Below are 7,023 nucleotides of genomic sequence, written 5' to 3'. Positions count from 1 at the left end.
CATCTCGCCCCCGCCCTTCTTTCCAGGTTCCCCGTCAGCCGGGAGGGGCCTCCCCCGAAGCGGTGGGGGATGTGGGGTGTAAGGAGTGGGAACCGGAGGGGGGTACCCAGCAGTTGGTGCTGCGCCATCCCCTCCCAGCAGGCGGCCAGGGCACTGGTTCACTTCTCCCCCCCCCGCCCGCCTTCCACTCGCTCACCCCCCTTCCTTCCCCCTTCTCCCCCTCTATCGAGTCCCTCCCCCTCGCCATTGAAAAGGGCTGGCGCGGCCCCGGCTCCTTGCAGTCGGCGAACAGGAGGAGCCGTGAGCTTGAGCTGCACGCAGCGACCCGCGCGGCAAAGCAGAAAGCCAGCGGAAACAGTGCCTAGAGTGGCAGCGGCAGCGGCGTCACAGACAGCCCAGGCGACCCCAGGCAGCCCGGGCGGTCCAAGCAGCCTAAAAGGAAGCCTTTGAGACTCCAGCTGCTCCGCGGACTGCGAGCTGTGGCGGCAGAGCCCCGCTACAGCGATCGCAGTCTCCGTGGAGCGAGCAGAAGGTTTTTTTTTGTTTACCTACCACCTCATTTCTACTCTAGTGGCGTTGACAACAAGGTAAGGATCCGGTCCCGCGGCCAGAACAGAGTGTGGCGTGTGAAGGCTGAGTCCCGCACTTAGTGCGCGGAGGCTTCCAGCAGCCTGCTCTCAGGGTCTTGAATAGGACCCCAGAGTGGTTTCAGAAACTCTTCCCGCGTCCTCCCTCCCCCCTTCCCCCATCTCTTCCCTGGAGATAAGAGCAAACCCCGGAGGTGAGCGCAGCTAGAATCTCTTTTTGGCATAGCCACCAGTCGGCTTGCCTTGGTTACTTTAAGAAAACACTTCTGTCAGAAAAGTGTCCGCGCGTGAATTTGCCCGACATTGGCCGTGCGAAAAGGTCTTTCGCTTTAACGGATACAGCTTCACCGAAGCTGAGACAAACTCTTAAGATTGGGGCAGGGACTGAGAAAAGCTCACACTCCGGATTCTCGGGTTAGCCAGGAGGAGCGGTCTGAACCGAGCGGCAAAGCCCGGAGCCCGCTCCGGACCTCGCCCGCGGTCTGGCACCGCTGCGCTCCCACCTCTGGGGGCTCCAGGGCCGGATCCTTGCCAGGTTGGCCCTAGTCCTTGGGGACCCGACCGTTGGCGCAGAGAGGAGGTCGCAGCGCGCCACGGGGCGCTCAGGGTCTCCCGTGCAATTTCGCCTGCCCCTCGCCTCCCCGCGCTTCCTTCCCGCCCTACTTCAGGGCCCGTGCTCAGTCAGCACCTGCTGGATATGGAGATGGTAGGTGTGGAAAATTCTGCCTAGCTTTTTTTTTTTTTTTTCAAAGGAACGTCTTACAGTCTCGTAGCCGAAAGCCGGCATCATAGTCTCATAAAAAATAAAAAAAAAAAAAAAAGAAAAGAAAGGAAAAAAAAAAAAAGGCTTTTTCTAGGAGCTTAGCCAAACATAAAAGGACTGCTCTTTCTCCAAAATAAATGACTTTTCAGCCCTTAGCCAAAACCCGCTTAGCTATCCCATAAGTGAATGACGTTGACTAAGATAGGCCCGATAAACAGTTTATGTGTCCACAAAGGAATTAATTTTTAAAGCGCGTAGCCATTAAACAGTCCCGTTTCGCGAAAATGAATGCCTCTTAAGAGAGTCATCAGAAAAGGTGACTTTTTAAAAAGGCATAGCCGCAAATGAGTCTTTTCTTCAGAGACTTAGAAGAGCGGAGCGGCAGTCTGCCCTCGATTGGAAACACGACTTGAAAGTGCGCTCTTAGCCTCAAATTGACATCCGCCCCTTGCAAAAAATAAAGGGGGGAGGTGGCCCTTTTGAAGGGTGTATAGCGTCAGCCACTTCCTTTCCTTCCCTAAGGAAAGATTTATGGCGCTCAACTGCAAATGGCCTCTTCCGCGCTTCACTGCTTTGGCTGCCTTTGGGTTGCGGGGCGCAGGAGTGCGCGTGTGGAGTGCGTGTGCCGGCGCGTCTGAGGGCTTGCCGTGGAGTCTCCCAGCGGGGTACCTTTCCAAAAATGTTGGCTGGGGGCTGGGAATCGAAACTTGCGCCACTGCGGCACAAATGCACAAAGCGAAAGACTGGAGAGAAGAGAGGCGAGGACAAAAGAAGAAACAAAATGAAACTGGGAGAGCCAAACAAAAGCGAGTCTTTGCGTGGAAACATCGTCAGGTTGGGTTTAAACCTCACATAGGAACCGTTTCTGTGCGAAGGAGAGTGTGTGGAAGAAAGTCTTTAAACGTCGGGATAGACCGTGAGGCGGACAGGAAATAATGGGAGGGGGCGATGGTGTTGGGGGAGCTGCTTTGGTGCTCTCAACATTGCAACAAGGAAACAACCTGAGGATACTGAACAGTGAGCAAAACACCGGACAAGGTGGCGTCGCTTTACGCTAAAGCGACTCCCTCCCGTCCCATAAAAGGTTAAAACAGGTGTGACTTTAAAAAAAAAAGATACTGGCGGGCACCTTCTGAACTTGGTGAACTTAGATAGAATTCCACTCTCAATCTTGTTTCAAACAATCATGGCAGGAAAGCTCAGCCTCAGAGCTGACCTTTCGCTGGGGGTGGGGGGCATTTGAAAGCAAGTCGAAGTAATAGTATTTGTACCTGTTTCCCCCTTTCTTGCCTTTGTCTGGTTCATCAGAGGAAAGCGCGGACGGCGTGCGGGCGGTTCTGACGAATGAACCCAGAGATGGACGCGCTAAGGTCTAAAGATACCTTCCGCCCTCCGCTAAATTAAGAATTGCCGCGCTCAGCTCACGCGGGCTGAATCCGGTCGCCGCCGCGCTGCGCCGGCCCGGCGGCGAGGGAGCGCCTGCGCCAGCGAGGCCCGAGCATCCCGCTCTCCAGTCGCCTCGGCACGGGCCGCCCCTCCTCCCGGCGGTGACGTCAGCCCCCGAGCGGCTCCGCGGGCCGCGGGGAGGCGGAGGAGCGGCCGGCCCGCGCGCGCCCCGTGCGCAGCCGCCCTCGCTTCCCTCGCCTCCTTCCGGCGCTCTCGCTCTCCGCCCCTCCTTCCCGCTCCCTCGCTCCCCGGAGGCGCGCCGAGGCGCCGGGGGCGGGGGGCCGGGGGTGCTGCAGCCCGGGCCAGGGCGGGTTTTGAACCCCGGAACCTGATACAGATTTAGGGTCTTTCTGCACTCCTTCCCTCCGCTTCCCTGTTCCCCACGACCCCCACCCAACGACCCCGCTCCTTTTCAGCTGGCACTTTCACTATTCAACGTGAATCCACTTATTTAGCTTCGTTCTGGAGGGCAAGTTTTAAAGATGAAATAATAACAGTTACCAGTATTAAATTCCCACTGTCATCTGTCCTCCCCGGGTGATATGAAGACTGGCATCCTTAAAATCGTGTGGCTCTTTGCCTTCAACAGAGCAAGCCCCCTAGAAGGCGAAGAGGGTCTTATTCCCAGTGAAACGGTGCGATGGGGAAGGAGGGCGATCGGAGGCGGGCTTGCACTGTGTGGAGGGTCCCCTTTCAGTGAAAGAAGGGACTGGAGATCGGAAGTTGCGGAAAGGCTCTGACGGCTGCTGCCGCAGGGGAGAGGCCACCGTCCTCTTTATTATAAGGCTGCGCAGTCACTTCCAGAGGCCGGAGCGCCAAATTGGGAACGTTCAGGAATGGGGTTTTACAAGACGGAAGCCCGCTGCGCCTTCCTTACTGAGTTTGCTCTTCTCCTTTTACGGAGCAAACCCCTGCTTCCCGGAATTGGAGGCTAATCAGTTTTCCCTGATTGCGGACAATTCTTTCTTTAGCTCTGGGAGAAGGACCGCAGCGCGCCCTTGGAGAAGGCTGTACAGGGCAAGAAGGAGGGGCGGAGACAGGGTGTGTGGAGACATCTGGGCCTCAGAACTGAGCTTCCTTTCCAAGGAAATTACCCTCAGAGGGGATCGCAATAAAAAGCTTACCTACTGACTGTATTTTGGTTTGGAGGTAGGTAGGGGATTTTGGGGAAAAGGGAGCAGAAGCAGAGAATTCTTCCGTTTTTTATGTCTAGGGTTTTATATATCAGCAAAGCAGGAAATAAGTTCCTATGCGTTTGAAATACAGGAATGGAAAGAAAACTCAGACCAAGCATAAAAGTGCATTCATTTTCTAGGGTTCAATAATTTGCTTAGGGTTGAAAGTAGCCCCCCTTAAAAAAAAATCACCTGAATGCAGTTCTAATGGATGTCCAAACGGTGCTGGGTTTCGGCGGCTGGGAGTCCTGGCAGAAGGAATTGCAGTGCACACGTTATTTCTTCTCTTGCTATTCAACACCTCATGTTCTTTGCAAGATAGAAACTCCTGATAGAGAGCTCCCAGACTGCTGGTGGCAGGGAGAAGTCTGGTAAGGGATTTAGAAAGCAGAAAATTCTCCTTTTCTTTGTGCAAGCAGTCCATAACAGCCTTTAGCCAGGATTTATAAGGTTCTTGGGGAAGGGAGGGGAGGCTCCCAGACAAGGAGACTTTATAGAAGCCACTGGCTTTAAACTAAATTGACAAAATATGTATAGCTGCCACATTTTCTATTAGTGGGAAGGGGAATTATTCAGGGGATGAAATTTTGAAATCTAATTTTCTTCAATAATCTTGTTTCATGTATTTTAAAAGAGGTGTAATGAGTGACTTCCCTTTCACTTTTCACTTTCATGCATTGGAGAAGGAAATGGCAACCCACTCCAGTGTTCTTGCCTGGAGAATCCCAGGGACAGGGGAGCCTGGGGGGGCTGCTGTCTCTGGGGTCGCACAGAGACGGACACGACTGAAGTGACGTAGCAGCAGTAATATGTTTACTTATTCACCAAAGAATCTGCAAACCTACTGTGCCTGACAATGTGGTAGGCTCCAAGAATACAAATACACGCTCTTGCATGTGGAAGGGTACCCGGGGTCTCTGTGAGCCAGGAGACTGACGAATTTATAATACAATGTGATTAATGCTCTAATTGAACATAATCGAGGGAGGAATTAATTTTTGCTAAGAGGTTGAGAAAAGATTCATAAAGAAGATGTCTCTTTGGCTTTGAAAAATAGGCATTCCTAAGCAGTGATTAGTCAAAAAGTGGACTTGAAAGAGCCTGATACAGACTAAGTAAGGTGGTGGTGGTGGTGGTGGGGTTGATGTCCCACTGTGGAGTTAGCAGTTGTGTGTGTATTTTGTAGGCAAAGGCCACTTTAAAGATTTTTAAAGTAGGTATATTAACAACAACAAAACAGGATGAAAAAAATGGGCAATAGATGGCACACAATAGAAATATTTTTCTTGTTTTTCAATGTCTTTAAATGTGTATTTGAGTAAACTAAGATATTGGAATAGAGAGTGAAGGTAAATAAGTTAAGAAGATACTGTCATATCCAGGAAAGAGGACAAATTTTGAAGAGGGCCTAAACACACGCACCACACAAGGTAAATCAGTAGAACTAAGAAATAAATGAATGCTACTTGCTGAAAGAGAATTTCTCTTTAGTCCTAATCATCTCTATAGTTTTATCTTTAGTGTCATCTCACCTTCCCCACCAAGCCTTCCAAATTTCCCATCTTCTACCATCAGAGTAAACTCCTTCAGCAACTTGCAAGCACATTTATAAAGCCCACTGCACTCCATTTTCCACACACCTCCTTGCATCATCTCCGTGTCCTGTATCATTTCTCCCACCCTTAGCAGCTTCAGCTGTTTCTCTGTCAACCATTCAGTTCAATTCAGTTCAGTCGCTCAGTAGTGTCCGACTCTTTGAGACCCCATGAACCACAGTACCCCGGGCCTCCCTGTCCATCACCAACTCCCCGAGTCCACCCAAACCCATGTCCATTGTGTCGGTGATGCCATCCAACCATGTCATCCTGTGTTGTCCCCTTCTCCTTCTGCCCTCAATCTTTCCCAGCATCAGGGTCTTTTCAAATGAATGAGCTCTCCGCATCAGGAAGCCAAAGTATTGGAGTTTCAGCTTCAACATCAGTCCTTCCAATGAACACCCAGGACTGATCTCCTTTAGGATGGGCTGGTTGGATCTTCTTGCAGTCTAAGGGACTCTCAAGAGTCTTCTCCAACACCACAGTTCAAAAGCATCAATTCTTCAGCGCTCAGCTTTCTTCACAGTCCAACTCTCACATCCATACATGACTACTGGAAAAACCATAGCCTTGACTAGACGGACCTTTGTTGACAAAGTAATGTCTCTGCTTTTTGCTATCTAGGTTGGTCATAACTTGTCTTCCAAGGAGTAAGCGTCTTTTAATTTCATGGCTTCAATCACCATCTACAGTGATTTTGGAGCCCAGAAAAATAAAATCAGCCACGGTTTGCACTGTTTCCCCATCTATTTCCCATGAAGTGTTGGGACTGGATGCCATGATCTTAGTTTTGTTGAATGTTGAGCTTTAGGCCAACTTTTTCACTCTCTTCTTTCACTTTCATCACTTTAGTTCTTCTTTAGTTTCTGCCATAAGGGTGATGTCACCTGCATATCTGAGGTTATTGATATTTCTCCTGGCAATCTTGATTCTAGCTTGTGCTTCTTCCAGCCCAGCGTTTCTCATGATGTACTCTGCATAGAAGTTAAATAAGCAGGGTGACGATATACAGCCTTGACATACTCCTTTTCCTTTTTGGAACCAGTCTGTTGTTTCATGTCCAGTTCTAACTATTGCTTCCTGACCTGCATACAGATTTCTCAGGAGGCAGGTCAGGTGGTCTGGTATTCCCATCTCTTTCAGAATCTTCCACAGTTTATTGTGATCCACACAATAAACTATCAACCATTATATATATAATGCCTGCAAATGTCTGTTTTCCTTTGGTTACAACAAGGGATTTAAACATTGTACTTTGGGGAGTAATTACAACTTTTCTGAATTTCTCATCACACACTCTGAAACTGTTTCTCCGCATCCCATTCTTTCTGGTGTGTCCTCTTCCCATGGGTCATTCTATTTATATTTTCAGTGAAAGTTTCTTTCTGTTTTATTCCTCCTCCTTTTTGCTTTATGGAATTGTCATAGTGTCTCAGATTTAAGTATTTTGAGAGGCC

At 50.0% G+C, this 7,023-nt stretch overlaps 1 protein-coding gene across 1 annotated transcript in view; it reads left to right on the top strand.

Moving 5' to 3' along the window:
* Window positions 1-289: 289 nt before the first annotated feature.
* The window catches only part of LOC102169849 (protocadherin-11 X-linked), a 67,631-nt gene continuing 60,897 nt past the window's right edge, over window positions 290-7,023 (top strand). The window contains exon 1 of the mRNA XM_018044071.1: window positions 290-587. The gene's annotated coding sequence lies outside the window, so the exon portion shown is untranslated. The remainder of the gene's footprint in view (window positions 588-7,023) is intronic.

The sequence above is a fragment of the Capra hircus genome, assembly GCF_001704415.2.
Source record: "Capra hircus breed San Clemente chromosome X unlocalized genomic scaffold, ASM170441v1, whole genome shotgun sequence".
NCBI classification, from domain to species: Eukaryota; Metazoa; Chordata; class Mammalia; order Artiodactyla; family Bovidae; genus Capra; species Capra hircus.
This window is presented reverse-complemented; position numbering and strand designations above follow the sequence as displayed.